The following is a 20,698-nucleotide window of genomic DNA, read 5'->3' on the forward strand; positions in this document are numbered from 1 at the left end:
TAATTTTGCAACAGCTGGAGGCACACGGGTTGAAATCACTGAGTTAGGAAACAGACTCTAGCTCAGTGTTTCCCAACCAGTGTGCCTACAGCTGTTGCAAAACTACAATTCCTAGCACGGCCAGACAGTCAGGGATGCTGGGCGTGTAGTTCTGCAATATCTGGCCCTTCAGATGTTGCAGAACTACAACTCCCAGCATGCCTGGACAGTCTGGGCATGCTAGGAGTTGTAGTTATGCAACAACTGGGGAAGAACAGTGGCCTCGAAACTGTAGCCCTCCAGATGTTGCAAAACTACAACTCCAAGCATGCCCAGACTGTCCAGGCATGCTGGGAGTTGTAGTTCTGCAACATCTGAAGGGCCAGATATTGCAGAACTACACGCCCAGAATCCCTGACTGTCTGGGAAAACTGTCTAGGCATGCTGGGAGTTGTAGTTTTGCAACATCTGGAGGGCTACAGTTTGGAGACCACCATATAGTGGTCTCCAAACTGTGCCACTTCAGATATTGCAAAACTACAACTCCCAGTATGCCCAGACAGTCAGTGCATGCTGGGAGTTGTAGTTTATCAACATCTGGAGGACCACAGTTTAGAGACCACTACGCAGTGGTCTCCAAACTGTGACCCTCCAGATGTTGCAAAACTACAACTCCCAGTATGCTCAGACAGCCTTTGGCTGTGTGCGCATGCTGGGAGTTGTTGTTTTGCAGCTTTTAGAAGGCCACCGTGAAGATCACTTATCGCGATCTTCACTGCAGCCTTCTCTGACGCACTTTCCGCCCGCCGCTCAGATGATGACGCCGCTGCCGGGATGCTGCCGCCTCCGCCGCCGCAGGTCTGGGTAAGCCGGGCCATGTTCCCCCCGCTCTCTACCGACTTCGATCGGTGCGCAGAGCGGGGGGAAATTAACTCTAACCCCCGCCCCCCTCCTGCCATTGGTGGTCAGCCTGACCGACCAATGACAGGGGATAGGAGGGGTGGCAACACTGCCACCTCGCTCCTATCCTTTAGGCTGGTCGGAGCTGGCTCTGACAGCTCCGATCAGTCTTGCTGTGCATGCTGGAAGTTTCGCAACCAGTGTGCCTTCAGTTGTTGCAAAAACTACAACTCAACCTGGAAGGGCTACAGTTTGGAAACCACTGCACAGTGGTCTCCAAACTGTGGCCCTCCAGATGTTGTAAAACTACAACTCCCAGCATGCCCAGACAGTCCAGGCATGCTGGGAGTTGTAGTTCGACAAGTCCTAGAAGGCAGCAGTGAAGATCACTCACCACTGTTCTTCACTTCTGCCTCCACCGCCGCTTCCTTTCTGCAGCCAGTCCCACCGTGATCGCCAGTCCCTTGCTGCCCCTTGCCGCAATCAGGTACTCTGCCCGGACATCCAGGGGTGGGCAGAGCGAGGATTTCAACTTTAACCCCTGCCCCCAACTGCCAATGGTTGGTCATCCTGTCTGACCAATGGCAGGGGATAGGAGGAGGTGGCACCCCTGCCTCCTCACTACTATCCTTCAGGATGGTCAGAGCTGTCTCTGACAGCATCTATCATCCCTATTTTCCAGCGATCGTATCACCACAGACCCGATCAGCCCAGAATCGCCGCAAATTGCCGATCTGAATTGATCGGATATTTGCGGCGATCAGCGCCCCCCCCCCCTAGGGATTTGCACGCGATGCCTGCTGAATAATTTCAGCAGGCATCCCGGTGCGGTCCACACCCGTCGGGGGCCCAAAATTTTTGGGGGCGTAAAGGTACACCCTTGGTCCTTAAGTAGCAGGGTGTCAGGGCATACCTGTACGCCCTTGGTCCCAAAGTGGTTAATATACACCATATATACAAATGGGGAAACAACTATAGGAGGCCCTGGGGACACTGTGGGACACCGCCAGACAGGGCAGGAAAGGTAAGGGTCAAAACCATCCCGTACTGGGCCACCACACATAGGTTTGATGGAGGGAGATCCCTGTGGTATGAATACAAGTCCTGTCCATGCCGCACTGCTGTCCTCCTCCCTCCCCAGCACTGTTGTCACTTAGCAGCACATACTTCACTGGCTGCCGGCTTCTCTTGTGCAAACAGTTTGCTAAGCGAATTTGCGAATTTGCCAGTCATCCACAAAGAAGGTGTGCAGAAGATTACAGGAATGGAGTTAGAGCAGGAAAGAAGCTCTGTCATGTCTTTTACTGATGGTGCCTGCAGATAAAGAATCGTCTGCAAAGAACAAGAAATTATAGAAAGCTTATGACTAAGGCACTGTATAGAATGAGTCAGTTTAATAGGATCTAGCAGACTACACTCACAGGTGAAGGTTAGACATTTCCTGCTTGAAATTTTACAAATATTTATTTATTGTTGAATATTTGCACCATCCGTGTCCTATGTCACTGCTTGACAAGGACACAGATTCTTTACCAATACTGAAGCCGCACTCGCACTGAATAACACATGATTGATAGCACGCCTTATTCGGTGATATCTTGTAGCAGTGGAGGGAGCCGAGTCTTAAATTTAAAGCCACTACGATGGATGCATCAATAGCGACTTGGGACTTGGTTTGACAGGATGGTTGTCTCATACTGCGTCATTATCAGGATTGGGCTGTCACACTGACAGCCTCATCTTGTAACTACACACTCACCAGGGCAGCGCACCCAAATAGTTGTAAATGAGCACAGCATAAAACATATAAAAATATGTCCCCTGCTAACCCTACTGCCACAAAAAAGGAAATTAAATAAAAGTAAAATAAAAAAAAAAATGAAACAAAAAAACTTTAAAAAAATTTGTGTGTGCAATCCCTGTCTGTGTTGTGCGTACATGTGTATCCCTGACTGTGCTGAGTGTATGTGTGTCCCTGACTGTGCTTAGCATACATGTCCCTGACTGTGCTAATCATACATGTCCCTGACTGTGCTAATCATACATGTCCCTGACTGTGCTGAGTGTATGTGTGTCCCTGACTGCTAATCATACATGTCCCTGACTGTGCTAATCATGCATGTCCCTGACTGTGTTAATCATGCATGTCCCTGACTGTGTTAATCATGCATGTCCCTGACTGTGCTTAGCATACATGTCCCTGACTGTGCTAATCATACATGTCCCTGACTGTAATAATCATACATGTCCCTGACTGTGATAATCATACATGTCCCTGACTGTGCTTAGCATACATGTCCCTGACTGTGCTAATCATACATGTCCCTGACTGTGCTTAGCATAAATGTCCCTGACTATGCTTAGCATACATGCCCCTGACTGTGATAATCATACATGTCCCTGACTGTTCTAATCATACATGTCCCTGACTGTGCTAATCATACATGTCCCTGACTGTGCTTAGCATAGAATGTCCCTGACTGTGCTAACCATACATGTCCCTGACTGGTGTGCTGAGCATACATGTGCATGTGTTCCTGACTGTAGTGAGCGTACGTATCCCTGACTGGTGTGCTGTGCATACATGTGCGTGTGTGCCTGACTATGCTGATCATACTTGTGTGTATCCCTGACTGTGCTCAGCATACGTTACCTTGTCTACGCTGAGCTCACGTGTGTACATGTCCATGACTGTGTGTGTGGTGAGCTAACGTGTGTGTGTGTGGTGGCAGGGTGTGTGGTGCAGGACAGATGTCGTTACCCTAGAGGCAGATGGCACTAACCCCTTTTATTCGTGACGCCAGGGCGTGATTTAGCCTATAACCACCTGAAGGTACACCGCTGGATCCTGGGCTAGGCATGGGGGTGTGGGGGGGGGGCAATAAAGACTCCGAAGCCACGTTACGGACAATGGAAACTTTACTGAGGGTAGACAGTTGGTAAAGTCTATACAGTTCATCCAGGGCCCAAGGAGGTGACGCAGAGACCTTAAGGGCGTGCTGGGACTTGTAGTCTGAGACAAGAGAGAGAAGCTAGCTCCACCCAGGGCTTATATGGTGGAGACTAGCAAGGAGCCCATAGGTAACTCTTGGGATCACCTGGTCACTGGTACCTCCTGGGTAACAATCACATGACATATCACATGGTATAACTCTTAAAGCAATATTACATTTTACAACACTTTACATAGTAAAACATATTTACAATGGGGAAACAAGTGCAGGGGGCCTTGGGGACATTGAAGGAGGCTGCCTGACAGGACAGCAGGAGCACAAGGTAACACCTCCCATACTGGGCCACCACAGACTCCCCCTCTTAATTAAAGTCATCCTCGATGCCCAGTCCTAGAGGGCGGAGGACTGAAGTGGCCACTGAGGCCTAGTGAAAGTTTCTGGGGCATTTATGCACAATGTCCTTCTCAGGTCTGGATTACAAAACAAGAGAAGGATGAGTCCATGTGGCATGGTGAATTTCCATACATGCTCTTTAAACATGGGGTTAATTTGACTTTGTAACTGCTTTCTGAAGACACTCAAGACAACAATATAAATATCAATATACATAGATTTACGGATTGGTCTGCCGGAGGCTATCTACCCAATGCCTTGGCTGCTGGGGCCCCTCGGTTCTCAACTCTTCTCCCCAGAACTCAATATCCGTTGTTACCGTATACAACAGTGTTACCTTTACATTTATCAATTCTGTCGCTCTACGTGCATTATCTAGATATTAGGTGAATCCTCTGGCCAGTAGAGTACCCTGTACATATGGACAGGAGAGAAAACATTAGACATATAACTGTATATATTTAGAACTTGTGGACTGGGACAACAAATAATGTTACAGTCCTATCTTAACTATTCGCATATGTGTGGACTACTTTTACCATATATGAAGTGACTATGTGTGGTACATAACTTTACATTATGAGTTAATCTTTGTGCCTGGCGGGAATTTGTCACGGCGGTGAGGTAGTGGCTATGCTTCTCCTAATACCTCCCATATAGATGGCCATGAATAAATGACACTATACCCTTAGACATCCCTGTACAAACATATTATACACATTTTATTACAGCACACCATAACCATTATAGTACACAAATATAAGTATTTACTTGTGCAAAGGTAATGAGCAAAAATAAATTACTCTAACGGTATATACATATTTGTACCGCTCCACAGTCCTGGTACATTTTAGAGTTCTTAGTAAAGAATCACGTCAGGCAATTGGTTATAAATAAACTTTTTGACAAGTTCATCGGACACTTTTCTTAAACGTTGCATAACCTGTGGAGAACAAAAGTACTTCACAAAGAAAGTTAATGATATATATCAGAATCATCATGGGTAGACTTCCCTAAATTGGGAACTTGCCATCCCAGCCTCGCCGGTTGGACTGATTCTGAGGCTGGGCCATGTAACGGAGTCCACGGGACTGTGCCCCCTCTAATGGACTCACTCGGGTGTTCCAGTTCACCTGGGACAACGTGGACTTTATAATGGTAGGGCTGATGGTTACCACCATTTGTACTGCAGCGGCTTGCGCCAGTGGGGGAACAGCAGTTGGTGCCTGTTGGGCCGGCAAAACCTCCTCTGTGGGAGTAGGCCGAGGCACTTCAGCTGGTGCCCGCTGGTTAGGCAGAACCTCCTCAACCACAGGAGTAGGCCTAGGCATATTCACAAACGACTGTGGTAGATGCTTTGGTAAAGGTGGGGACCGGGGACGTGCTGCAGACTTCTGGGCCTTAGGGGTCTGCTCTGGGCTAGGGGCAGAAGGGAGGGTAGAGAACACAGCCTCAGCCGGGGTACTCACTTCTGATTCCTCTGTGTTAATTTCATCCCAGGACCCCCAAGTCCGGTGGTGAGGTGACAGCCTCACCGGCGACGATGCACAAGTAGATGCCGGCGTTCCTTCCTCCAGGGTTGTAGGCCATTCTCCATCATTCACAATCTGCCAGCTCCTGAAACATTTGCACTGCGGCAATTTTCCGGGCCTCCGGCGCCATCTTGGGACTCTCTGCACCTGTGCTTGCCTGTTCCATCATGCTCCTCCTCTTACTGACTTCCAGCAAACTGAGAGGTTCCGGCTCCTTTTATACAGGGCTTTGGGAAAATATCTGCCAGCTGGAAGTGCGTCAGCGGTGCAGCGCTGACTTCCGCTCCCCTGGGAATAAGGGGTGGATCTTCACAGTTCCACTTCGGCATCAATACAACAACGTCCCAGCGCGGGACATTTTTGCGCGCTTCTCCAACACATCTTTAACCCTTGTAGGTACAGGCAATACTTGGCAACGTAACATAGTTTCTGATCTGATCTTGCACATGGTTTTCACGACTTCCATACTGTTCCAGATAGCAGGCAACAAACTTTTCTTCACCTTCCCCTCTATTTCACAAGTGCCTCAGGTAAAACACATTTCATAGACAAAGTCCCGTACACTTTTTGGCGCAGACTTAAATTGCATCAGCATGCGGTTTTTGCAGACAATATTGGTCACAGTTCAGACTAGGGGGAGGATACCCGTATCCTGTTCATGATGCCAAAAGTTGTGGTGGCGGGCAGATGTTGTTACCCTAGGGGCAGATGGCATTAACCCCTTGTATTTGTGATGCCAGGGTGTGGTTTAGCCTATAACCGCCTGAAGGTGTACCAGTGATGCAGAGACCTTAAGGGCGTGCGGGGACTTGTAGTAGGACTGGATAATTGAATGCAGACCATGCTGATTTGGCAGATGACAGGGACTGACTTGACTCATAAAGTTGTGACTTTAGCTTACTTGACTTGATGGTGGCTGCATGACTTGACATTGAGGTCTCCAACAATCTGGACACACACACTAGGCATGACTGCACTGGACCTCAGCAGGAAGCAAGAGCTCTAAGCTCCAAGAGAGACAAGCTAGCTTCACCCAGGGCTTATATGGGGGAGACTAGCAGGGAGCCCATATGTCACTCTTGGGATCACCTGGTCACTGGTACCTCCTGGGTAACAATCACATGACATATGACATGGTATAACTCTTAAAACAACATTACATTTATAACACTTTACATAGTAAAACATATTTACAATGGGGAAACAAGTGCAGGGGGCCTTGGGGACACTGAAGGAGGCTGCCTGACAGGATATCAGGAGCACGGGGGTAACACCTCCCGTTCCTGGCTACCACATATGCGCGTCCCTGATTGCGCTGAGTTGACATGTGTGCGTGTCCCTGGCTATACAAGGAGTGCCAGGGGGTTAACATATTTGGTATCACTGAGTACATAATTGTCCAAACTTTAAAATATAAACATATGGTCTTCTTAATCCCATAGAAACTTTTTGTAGGGAACTGAAGGGTCGAGTTGCCAAACATCAGCCTCGAAACCTTAATGTCTTGGAGAGGATCTGCAAAGAGGAGTGGGACAAAATCCCTGAGATGTGTACAAACCTGGTGGCAAAATGCAAATCAAATTATGACTTATTTTAAATTTCGAATTTTTTTGTTGTCATTCTGTCTCTCAGTGTTTAACCCCTTAAGGACGCAGGACGTACTCAAACGTCCCCTTTTCCGAGTCCTTAAGGACTCAGGACGTTTGAGTACGTCCTGTCAAATCCCGGCCCCCCGCCGCTAGCCGGAGGGGAGCCGGTGCCCGATGCCTGCTGAAATCGTTCAGCAGGCATCGGGGCATATCGCCCAGGGGGGTCATTATGCCCCCCCATGTCGGCGATGGCCGCAGATCGCTGGACAATTCAATCCAGCGATCTGCGGCAGATTCCGGGTCAATCGGGTCTCCAGTGACCCGGTGACCCGGAATTACAGGCTGTTCGGGGCCGTCTCCGACGGCCCGAACAGCCAGAGCCTACAGGGGTGAGGTGGCACTGGTGCCACCTCACGATCGCCCTGATTCATCGGCCGGATTACCGGCCGACCAATCAGGGCGCCTGCTGCGGGTGTCGCTCCCGCAACCCGCTCCGCCCCTCTTCCGGAGGACGTGAGCGGGTGCGGGACGTGCACCCCGGGTGCTGGGGACCCCGATCCCCGGCGTCAATGTTGGGATCGGGGCCCCAGGAGCGACGGCTGCGGCGGCGACGACGAGGGACTGACCTGTGCGGCGAGGATCGTTGGAGGTGAGTGACAGCCTCCTGCTTTTGCTTAGCAACAGCTCCCAGCATGCAACAAGGGCATGCTGGGAGCTGTAGTTTTGCAACAGCTGGAGGCACATTTTTTCTATGGAAAAGTGTACCTTCAGCTGTTGTGTAACTACAACTCCCAGCTTGCACCAACAGCTAAAGTGCATGCTGGGAGTTGTAGTAGTGCATCTGCTGGTTGCATAACTACAACTCCCAGCATGCCCGTTGGCTGTCGGTGACTGCTGGGAGTTGTAGTTTTGCAACAGCTGAAGGCACACTGAGTTATGTAGCAAACCAGTGTGTCTCCAGCTGTTGCATAACTACAGTCCCCAGCATCCCCAGCCAAAGTAGTATGCCTCCAGCTGTTGCATAACTACAAGACCCAGCATGCCCTTCCGCTGTCCGTACATGCTGGGGGTTGTAGCTTTTGCAACAGCTGAAGGCACACTGGTTGCAAAACACTGAGTTTGTTACCAAACTCGGTGTTTCACAACCAGTGTGCCTCCAGCTGTTGCAAAACTACAACTCCCAGCATGCACTGATAGACCGTACATGCTGGGAGTTGTAGTTTTGTAACAGCTGGATGTTCCCCCCCCCCCCCCCCAATGTGAATGTACAGGGTACACTCACATGGGCGGAGGATTACAGCAAGTATCCGGCTGCAAGTTTGAGCTGCGGCAAATTTTCTGTCGCAGCTCAAACTGCCAGCGAGAAACTACTGTGAACCCCCGCCCGTGCGACTGTACCCTAAAAACACTACACTAACACACAATAAAAAGTAAAAAACACTACATATACACATACCCCTATACAACCCCCCTCCCCTCCCCAATAAAAATGAAAAACGTCTGGTACGCCACTGTTTCCAAAACGGAGCCTCCAGCGGTTGCAAAACTACAACTCCCAGCATGCACTGATAGACCGTACATGCTGGGAGTTGTAGTTTTGCAACAGTTGGACGTTCCCCCCCCCCCCCCCCCAATGTGAACGTACAGGGTACACTCACATGGGCGGAGGATTACAGTAAGTATCCGGCTGCAAGTTTGAGCTGCGGCTCAAACTGCCAGCGTGAAACTACTGTGAACCCCCGCCCATGCGACTGTACCCTAAAAACACTACACTACACTAACACACAATAAAATAAAAAGTAAAAATCACTACAAATACACATACCCCTACACAGCCCCCCTCCCCAATAAAAATGAAAAACGTCTGGTACGCCACTGTTTCCAAAACGGAGCCTCCAGCTGTTGCAAAACAACTACTCCCAGTATTGCCAGATAGCCACTGACTGTCCAAGCATGCTGGGAGTTTTACAACAGCTGGAGGCACCCTGTTTGGGAATCACTGGCGTAGAATACCCCTATGTCCACCCCTATGCAAGTCCCTAATTTAGGCCTCAAATGCGCATGGCGCTCTCACTTTGGAGCCCTGTCGTATTTCAAGGCAACAGTTTAGGGTCACATATGGGGTATCGCCGTACTCGGTAGAAATTGTGTTACAAATTTTGGGGGGTATTTTCTGCTTTTACCCTTTTTAAAAATGTAAAATTTTTGGGAAAAGAGGCATTTTAGGTAAAAAATTTTTTATTTTTTTTACATATGCAAAAGTCGTGAAACACCTGTGGGGTATTAAGGTTCACTTAACCCCTTGTTACGTTCCCCGAGGGGTCTAGTTTCCAAAATGGTATGCCATGTTTTTTTTTTTTTTGCTGTCCTGGCACCATAGGGGCTTCCTAAATGCGGCATGCCCCCAGAGCAAAATTTGCTTTCAAAAAGCCAAATGTGACTCCTTCTCTTCTGAGACCTGTAGTGCGCCAGCAGAGCACTTTTCACCCCCATATGGGGCGTTTTCTGAATCGGGAGAAACTGGGCTTCAAATTTTGGGGGGTATTTTCTGCTTTAACCCTTTGTAAAAATGTAAATTTTTTGGGAAACCAAGCATTTAAGGTAATTTTTTTTTTTTTTTTTTACATATGCAAAAGTTGTGAAACCCCTGTGGAGTATTAAGGTTCACTTTACCCCTTGTTACGTTCCCCAAGGGGTCTAGTTTCCAAAATGGTATGCCATGTGTTTTTTTTTTGCTGTCCTGGCACCATAGGGGCTTCCTAAATGCGGCATGCCCCCAGAGCAAAATTTCCTTCAAAAAAGCCAAATGTGACTCCTTCTCTTCTGAGACCTGTAGTGCGCCAGCAGAGCACTTTTCACCCCCATATGGGGTGTTTTCTGAATCGGGAGAAATTGGGCTTCAAATTTTGGGGGGTATTTTCTGCTCTTACCATTTTTAAAAATGTTAAACTTTTGGGAAACCAAGCATTTTAGGGAATTTTTTTTTTTTTTTTTTTTTACGTATGCAAAAGTTGTGAATCACCTGTGGGGTATTAAGGTTTACTTTACCCCTTGTTATGTTCCCCGAGGGGTCTAGTTTCCAAAATGGTATGCCATTTTGGGGCTTCCTAAATGTGACATGCCCCCCAAAAACCATTTGTCGCTCCTTCCCTTCTGAGCCCTCTACTGCGCCCGCCGAACAATTAACATAGACATATGAGGTATGTGCTTACTCGAGAGAAATTGGGTTTCAAATACAAGTAAAAATTTTCTCCTTTTTACCCCTTGCAAAAATTGGGTCTACAAAAACATGCGAGTGTAAAAAATGAAGATTGTGAATTTTCTCCTTCACTTTGCTGCTATTCCTGTGAAACACCTAAAGGGTTAAAACGCTGACTGAATGTCATTTTGAATACTTTGGGGGGTGCAGTTTTTATAATGGGGTCATTTATGGGGTATTTCTAATATGAAGGCCCTTCAAATCCACTTCAAACCTGAACTGGTCCCTGAAAAAAAGCGAGTTTCAAAATTTTGTGAAAAATTGGAAAATTGCTGCGGAACTTTGAAGCCCTCTGGTGTCTTCCAAAAGTAAACACTTGTCAATTTTATGATGCAAACATAAAGTAGACATATTGTATATGTGAATAAAAAAAAAATATTTTAAATATCCATTTTCCTTACAAGTAGAGAGCTTCAAAGTTAGAAAAATGCAAAATTTTCAAATTTTTCATAAAATTTTGGGATTTTTCACCAAGAAAGGATGCAAGTTACCACAAAATTTTACCACTAAGTTAAAGTAGAATATGTCATGAAAAAACAATCTCGGAATCAGAATGATAACTAAAAGCATTCCAGAGTTATAAATGTTTAAAGTGACAGTGGTCAGAATTGCAAAAAATGGCTGAGTCCTTAAGGTGAAAAAGGGCTCAGTCCTTAAGGGGTTAAATACATCTATCATTAAAATTAATTATAGACTGATCATTTATTTGTCATCGAGCAAACACACAAAATTAGCAAAATCAGTGTAGCCACAGAATATAATAGTAGACTAAAACATTGTTTTTAGCATACTTTTCTGTATAATGAATAGAAAGGGTAACGCCTCACAGGTCTAGACCCACTGTGCCACAAGTGACAGCCGACCAGGCAGGCAGAATGGGGCAAACTGACACTAAAGATAGTTTCAGACGCAGCAGAGCTGATTTAGGTGTTTAGTAACATAGCAGGTACAGTGACAAAAGCTAGCCAAAAGGGCTTTATGTGCAGACTGCCAGAAACAAGCTTCAAACAGACAGGAATCATGGAGACAGTCTAAGTTCATACACATGAGATGCAAGTCAGAGACCAAGGGATAAGGCAAAGGCAAAGTCCAGAATATTGGCAGGATCAGCAAACAGGATTAGAAAACAGACAGGCTAAGCAGACAGACTACAGGTCAGGCAACAGAGACTTAGCAATGCAGGATACACAGCCTTGCTGAGCCATCAGGTAACAGGTGTGGCTGACTTATATAGGGAGTGCCAGGCAGAGATTGGAGGGGGATCAATTAGGGAGTGCACTCTGGCTCTATAAAACTCAGCCAGTGCCCTAGTGGACAGAGCGAACAAAGTTTAATATTGATAGTCAGACCACGCTCTGGAAGGAAGGCTACTGCCATCTGTTACATATGAGCTAATGTTTGCACAACTAAAAGCAGAGATCTTTAAATTAAAGTGACATATACTGTATTGAATTATTATATATAATTATGTTTAAATATATTTTCATTCTACCGCATAAGCAGTTGAATGCACTATAACTGAGCATGCATGCCAGTGAGAAAAGAGTTGTATTTGTGGTCTTAAAGAGCACCTGTAGCTAAGTTAAAACATTTTTTATTATTTATATCAGTTTGATGCCCCTAGTGCTTTATTTTGTTTCTTTGCCCCCAATTTTTGGCACTCATTTTGGCTCTGGATATGTACTAAAGTGAGTACTAAAATACCATGTGTGAACATAGCATAATAGCAGTTCAATGTTCTTAAAATTTTTGTTGTAGTGCAACTTCAATTGTTCGCTGTGGGGAAAGATTGCAAACATATGATTATTGCAAAAATTCTGACCTGTCACCACAAAAGGGTTAATTGTGAAGGCTCCATGAAAACACTCCCTCCAGAGCAGTATCTCTCCTAAATGAAAAATTAATTATAAAAGCTCCCTTGGGCACTAGGATGTCATGCTGTTCAGTGTTCTTTCTATAAAGTCTATTTACCATATTGCACTACCTACTGAAACCTGTATATAAATGACTAAAAGTATTGAAGCTATACAGAAAGAGAATGAGAAACGTAAAGTTTGTTTTATTTCTTAACATAGTGTATATGGAAATGTCAATATTGAATCTTTCTTCAGAAAATGTATACAGATAACGGTGATCCAATTGAGCAAACAGAAGAACAAATCTGCTTTGCCATCTTTTATTACATAAAAAACAAAGGCATACCATCTTCTTCTGTGTGAAAAAAAGCACTGTCTTAAAGGGGTTGTCCCACAATTACAAGTTATTCTCTGTCTTCAGGATAAGAGATAGCTATCTGATGCAGAGGGGTCAGACTGCCACCTGCTCTATTCTCTATGGAAGCTGTAGGCATTGCTGTTTTTCTTTGAAACAACAATTGAGTTCCTTATATAATACTCTTATCACAAATGGTTGCCCATACTTAAAGAGCTCCACTCAACTCCATATAGCACACTAGATAATACACATATGTAGGGCAATGATACGCTGACTGCAATGCAACTAAGCTTTACATAGCAGGTGAGTTGAAATTCATCATTTTGCATCATTTTGCACTCACTCAATATCCCATAATGAATGCAGACATTTCGCTAATTTATTGGAAATCACAAACTAACATATTTCATTGACATGGTATGTTGCCATAAGGTTTGGCCACCTGGATTTGGGGATTTCTGCCATTCTTCTCAGTAGATCCTCATTTTCAAGTCTCTCCAAATATTTTCAGTTGGGTTGAAGTCAGCGCTCTGGCTGGGAACCTCAAGGACATTCATAGTTGTCCACTCCTGTGTTGTCTTGGCTGTGTGCTTGAAATCATTGTGTTATTAGAATGGTGAACCTTCATCCCAGTCTGAGGTCCAGAGCACCCTGGATTAGGTTTACCTTAAAAATATCTCTGTATTATGTTCCACTCAGTTTTCTTGACCAGTCTCCCTATCCCAGCTACTGAAAACCACCAATCACACATAATGCTGCCATCAATATTCTTAGGGATTGTATTGGGCAGGTGATGAGCAATGACTGGTTATCTCTAGACATGGCATCCATAATTAAGGCTAGAAACCTCAATCTTGGTTCCATCAGACCAGAGAATCTTGTAACTGCTTTATTGGGTGCTTTATTGCCAACTCCAGGCAGCTTTTATGCATCTTTTACTGAGGAGAGGCTTATTTTTGATCACTCAAAAATAAAGCCCACATTAGTGGAGTTCTGTAGTGTGGTTGACCCTCTGGAAGTTTCTCCCATCTGCACACATTGTCAGTAGTGATGAGCGGCAGGGGCCATATTCGAATTTTCGATATTTTGCGAATATATGAATGAATATTCACGAAATTCACATATTCGCTATGTTCATTCTTTTTTTTTGTGATGAAATTCGCATAGTGCGCATGTGCAATTATATCTTTGACCTAAAAGAAGGGAGGGATCAGTGTCCAGTCTGGAAGAGCCGATATTCACATAAATATTCGCATAAATTTGCATGAAAAAAAAAACACATGAATATTCATCATTAGGAATATATATCACTCAAAATATTTGCAAAATCACAAAGTGCAGATATTCGCGGTAAAAATTCCCATTTCAAATATTCGCGCTCAACACTATCAGTGGAGCTCAGCCAGAGTAACCATTGAATTCTTTGTCAACTCTCTTAACCGGCCCCGATTACTTAGTTTGATGGGGTGGCCTGCTCTAGGAAGTCCTGGTTGTTCCAAGCTTATTTCATTAAAGATCTGTGCTTCAATACAATCCTGTTTCTGAACTCTACATGCAGTTCTTTTCCCCTTTCGACTTGGTTCATGCATTATTAAGGACATATGACATAAATGTACATCCTCGTGCCCTGGTACTTAATGCAACAGGACGTACATTTACGTCCTGTGCATGAAGTGAGAACAGGAATGCTCTCACTTCATGCACAGCAGGTCCCGGCTGCTATCAGTGATCACGCTGATGTTTACCATTTACTCCTCAGATGCCGTGACCAATACAGATCACGGCATCTGTGGAAATGTGGCGCAATAAATGGTTGATCGGATTACCTGCGGGGATCAGATAAGCCAAGATGGTGGACAGAGGTCTCCTTACCTTCCTCCGGCCGTCATCACAGGGTCCTTTTCTGCCTTGTAGCAGAACTCCCGATCAGGATAATAAAGTCTTAATGGACAGGTATATAGATGGGGCTCATAACAAATGGGACAAATCTCAGTTAAGAATGTTAGCGGTGCAGAACCCCAATTTGTCCTTTTCTGCCTTTAAAAGATTGGCTATCCAAGTTATAGAGCCCGGGACAGATTCTGAAGAAAGTTATGCCTCTATGTCAGAACCACTGGGAGCGGCAGCCAGCCCTATACCACTGCCCCCACCGGCTTCCGCCCCAGTGACCAACACTTCACCATCCTCCACAGCCTCAGAAATTCCGAGTGTCAAACAAGACATTGAACAATTGACTCTGTGAAGGAACTTGCTAGTCAGGCAGCTCAGGCAAATAGAGAAACACCCCTACCTAAGAGACCTGTATCTGCTCCAACTCCTCTTCAAAATAATCCCCGCCATAATCCGCCCAATAGGCCCCCAGGGACTCAAAGGCCCTTTTGCACCTATTGCAACAAATCTGGACATTGGAAGATGCAATGTTGGGATTTAAACGGATTTCCCCTGAGGTCGAGGACCAGCCCTCAGGAGAGCAGATCTCAAATCCGCAACCAGAACAATCTAAATCAGGACTCTTATACATCGCCCCATGCCCCTATGTAACTGTAATTATAGATGGTATTCATCTACAAGCATTAATTGACACAGGCTCACAGGTGTCTACCATATCTAATTTTTGAAGTATTGAAATGTTGATTCATTGTGTTAACCTGATTATGTAGATTTCAGGGTAATGGCAGGCAATGGGAAACCAGTCCCCAGACATGGATACTGGGAGCCCACTATTCAGCTGGGGAACCGTGTGCTTAGAGGGCAGGGGGTAATTGTTACTGATGTGTCTGAAAAGGGGTCTGCAGAATTCATATTGGGGATGAATATTATGAGACACTGCTTCACTGACATAGTGGATTCTTTGCATGCCTCTCTCCCCTACATGGCCCCCTCAGGCCAGCGGGTTGCGCAGCACCACTTAACGGTTCTCAAAGTGGAGCAGAAGTTTGTCAATCAACGAGGAGAAGTCTGTAAAGTCTGAATTCAAGATATCAGGTCAGTGACCTTGCAGCCTAACACAAAGACAATTCTATGGTGCCCTGCACATCCGGGAGTGAGGAACCAAGACTATCAAGCTCTATTGGAACCAATACAGTCTGAAGATCATCCATTAATTCAAGCTGCGAGAAGCCTAGTCACAGTAGTCAATGGGAGAGTTCCAGTTCGCTTAGTCAACTTGTTCAGTGTGGCTTGTCCGGTCGTACTAGGCATGTACCAAACCGTAAAGAAAATGTTAGTCCAGATGAAAGACGCAGATGTTATCCAGGAAAGTCAGAGTCCCTGGGCTGCGCCCATGTTTCTGGTTAAGAAGTAGGACGGGACCATCCGTTTCTGTGTCGATTATCGGAAACTGAATGATATTACTCACAAGGATGATTACCCTCTCCCACGAATCGAGGAGACACTCACTGCCCTGGCCACATACTTCTCCACCTTGGACATAACTAGCGGGTATTGGCAAGTACCCATGGGCGTGGAAGACAGAGAAAAGACGGGCTTTGTGACCCCATGGGATTGTTCGAGTTCAAGAGTATCCTGTTTGGGCTGTGCAATGCCCCTGCGACTTTCCAGCGGCTGATGGAGCAATGCTTGGGACATTTAAACCTCCAGAGTGTTCTACTGGACCTGGACGATGTAATTGTATACTCCAAGTCCTATCAGGAACACCTGGGTCACCTGTCAGATGTCTTACAAGTGTTGATTAAACATGGACTGAATGTCAAGTTGTCCAAGTGCAATCTGCTCAAACCACAGGTACATTACCTTGGTCATGTTGTCAGTGCCGAGGGAGTCCAGCCTAATCCTGATAAGGTGGAAATTGTAAGGATTTTCCAGGGATTTCCTAGCTATTACCGCCATTTAATTCCTCACTTTGCTCAGATTGCTAAGCCCCTCACATCTCTCCTGCGGGGCACTGCGAAGGAAAACTATAGTGGGAAGCTACCTGTGGAATTGGCCAAGGAGCAAGAAACGGCCTTCCAAGCCCTGAAGCACCTGTTGACAGAATCTCCCATCCTGGCGTATCCAGACTACATTCAGCCATTCCGGTTGTACACGGATGCCAGCTTTGAAGTATTAGGGGCAGTCCTATCCCAAGTCCAAGAAGGACAAGAACGAGTAATAGCCTATGCCAGCCATAATCTGTGAGGAGCTGAGAAGAACGATGCCAATTACAGCTCATTCAAGTTGGAGCTCCTAGTAGCCCTCGTATGGACAGTGACTGAGAAGTTTAAGGACTACACCGTTCACTCTATATAGGGATAATAATCCACTGGCTAGCCAATTATGACTTCACCATCAAGTACAGAAGTGTCAAGTCAAATGTCAATGCAGATGTATTATCTCGGATGACCCCTGGCAAGGAACGCCCTGTCGAAGACGAGTGGGAAGACGTGGAGATGCCCCCATTTTACCAGAGATTCGTGGGTCAGAATGCCGCAACCATCCTCAAAGAGGGTGAATCTAGGTCCAAGAAAGTCCAGGAAGACTTATACACCTGGAGGACTCTGCAAGACGAAAGTCGAGTCATGGGGGATCTGTTGGACTACCTGCTAATGAAAAAGGTACCAACCTGTCTACACCGGGCTCAAAGCGACTGCGAATTGAAGCATCTGTGGCAACAAAGGAAATGGCTGTTCGTGCACAAAGGACTGTTGTACTGAAACTCTTTGGATCCGGTGTCAGGTGAAAGACTTCATCAGATCCTGGTTCCCCAAAGAGACCAGTCGGGACACTTTGGGGTCCACAAGTCCGAAGCTACTGTCAGAGGATGGTTCTACTGGGTTGGAATGCGAAGTGACATCGAAAAGTGGTGCAGCGAATGTGCAGTCTGCAATGTCACCAAGGGTGGTTGTAAGGATGTCAGAGCACCCCTCCATTCCATCCAGAGCGAAAGAATCAATCAAGTCTTCATCCACACGCTTCGAGCAGCGTCTTGTGTCCAGACATGAAGAATGGCCTCGGCTGTTACTGGAGCTGTTTGAGATCTATAACAACACTGTACATTGCTCCACTGGATACATTCTATTCTATTTGATGATGGGCCAACATGGCCAGCTACCAAAAGATAGAGCATTTGGATTCCAAGCTCCTTTCAATAACTCTCCACAAGCCTCAATGGAATGGGTTTCCGACCAACAGAAGAAGATCCAGGAGGCAAAAGAAATTGTTAACAGGAAAATAGGTGAGGCTCAACAGAGGCAACAACAAGATTATAATCGTCCTGCCTTCGCCAAACCTCTCCAGATAGGTGATGAGGTCTGGTTGAAGAAATTCCCGAGAACCCATAAATTAGACTCCATCTGGGAAATGGATCCCTACACGGTGACCGCCATACCCTATCCCAACACTGATGTGTATGCAATTCAGAAGTCAGGGTACGAGCCTCTGGTTGTTCACCGTAATCGAATCAAGTTATGTCACAAGGAAGATTTGCCAGTGTCACCGTAGCCTCCTTCCCTTCCAGTCAAGCCTATAAGGGAGTATGAGCCAGCTATACTCCAATCTCCCGACTGTCTGCCTCACCCATGTCTGATCCCCAACTCCAAGTGTCCGTCCTGTCAGTCAAGAGTCATCACCTGTTCCAGCTACTGAAAGAGAAGAACCTGTTGCCAGCCTAGCAGAGTCAAGAGCTCCTGAAGAGATTTCTGTTCCAGAGTCTCTGGAAATGGTACTGCGTAGGTCCCAACGGTCCATGCTAGGGCAGATACTCGCTAGATACAAAGACTAAATACGCTAGACTAAATACGCTAGATACAAAGTATAAACAAATGTAAATAGTATGTGTAAGTATACTACAGTACACATAGTCCAGTATACACAAGTCAAGTACAGTGGTCCCTCAACATACAATGGTAATTCGTTCCAAATGAGCCATCGTTTGTCGAATCCATCATATGTTGAGGGATTCGTGCAATGTAAAGTATAGGAAGCTGTACTCACCTGTCCCCGCCACTCGAGACGGTGTCCCCGGGCCTCCGCTGGGCTCTCCGCTGTCTTCTCCGGTCCTCCACTGTCTTCTCAGGTCCTCTGCTGTCTTCTCCGGTCCTCTGCTTTCTTCCGCAAGGCCTTACAGGGCCTGCGTAGCGACGTCATTACGCCGCTGCGTACGCCATACCTATTGGATGACGTGCGCAGCAGTGTATTGACATCATCGGAGAGGGCCGAGAAGACACCGGAAGACCAGCGCTGGACCCGGAGGGCACCCCGGAGCATCGTGGAGGGGTAAGTAATACTTACCGCACCACACGGGGAACATTAAGCTGCTATCCGGCAGCAGCTTAAGCATTTGGCGCTGCCGGATAGCACTTAATGCGATGGCCCCAACATAAAAAAGCATCGTATGCTGATGCTGACATCGACATGCGATGGCCTCTGAGAGGCCATCGTATGTCGATTTGATCATATGTCGGGGCCATCGTAGGTCGGGGGGTCACTGTATACTTCAGTAACATAAAGTAGAGCTGTATCACTCACATTACACAGTCTACTAACAGTAACATGTCTAATGTATCTAATGTCATATATCATCCTGTTCGTGCATAGAAAACTTTCCTGGCCAGTAAGTATTCCTGAAACTAACCCAAAGCACGTAAACAGTAAAGGTAACATGAATGTCAAAGTGTTATCTGTATCAAATGTCTAGCATAAGTATGTCTAGAATAAACTAAAATAGTGTTCTGGGAAGATGTGTTTTATGCCAAGGGACCCCAGTAGCCAAGGCATTGGGCAGAAAGCCTCCGGCAACCCAATCCGCAACTATAAGTCTAAAGTCATAAGTCTAGTCATGTATATAATGTCTAGTAAATAATGTCTAGTATATAGTCTAGTAGTGTACAGTATATCACATGCATAGTATGTCACATACATAGTAAAAAATTTTATGTTCTGTCTAGTAAAAAGTTATGCAAGTCAGTAAATGCATAGTCAAAAGTGTCAGTTGTGTAGAGTTAATAATAATATGCATAGTACAATCATAAAATGCATAGTCCAGTTATAAAGTGTCTAGAAAAGGTCCTTACAAGTAAAGTAAGTGTATATATGTAACAGTTACCTATAACCACCAATCCTGGTCACAATCCTGTTCAACTCAAGTAAGAGCGTGTATGGACTATTATACAAATACTCTAATGTTGTTCGTTATTTCACAGCCTGAAATGGACGTTTGTGCATAAAATGCCTCAGGACTGCATATGGCCCCACGACCACTTTGTTCGTCAAGCCTGACAGAACCTTACGTCGAGGACGACTTATGTTAAGCGAATGGGTTTGTGATGTCCCAATACAGGGACATGTTCCTGTACTACCTGTAGGCCCTGTCAGGTTGAGTCCCTCAGTGACCTGGGGGCTCCCCTACTGGGACTCCCCTTGTTCTCCTGTTAATTTATTAAATGGGGTGTATGTACCTTTAAGAGCATAGACAGGATCCTTATGTCTAGCTAGTATACAGGACCTGTGGAGATCTAAAGAACCTGTGAGTAATCCTGTCACATGTGTTATGCAGTTATTTGATTTGTTATAACATGTACTCCCAGAGAGCACCAGCTTTAACCTATGACCAATGGGCTTTATTCAAGCCCCCACTATATAATGGGGTGGCCATCTTTAATTAGCTCTCTTGGATCTTACCATCTAATCTGAGAACAAGTATTTGCTGAGGCAGCAAGCACCAGAGGCCTTAGAGTCAAGTGTTCAGCATCTGGAGGCCACAAAGCTTCAACTCTCCAGTAAGTCTGCAAGTCTATGTCTGCTGTCACTACAAATAGTCAAGTCAAGTCTAAAGTCAAGTTTATTACAAGTATATTGGTCCAAGTTGCAAGGTCCTCTGGGTACTGGCCACCTCTCTGGGAATTCTGGCCTTAGCTGTTATGATAATTACATCAGTCTTCT

The sequence above is a fragment of the Hyla sarda genome, chromosome 1 (genome assembly GCF_029499605.1).
Source record: "Hyla sarda isolate aHylSar1 chromosome 1, aHylSar1.hap1, whole genome shotgun sequence".
NCBI classification, from domain to species: Eukaryota; Metazoa; Chordata; class Amphibia; order Anura; family Hylidae; genus Hyla; species Hyla sarda.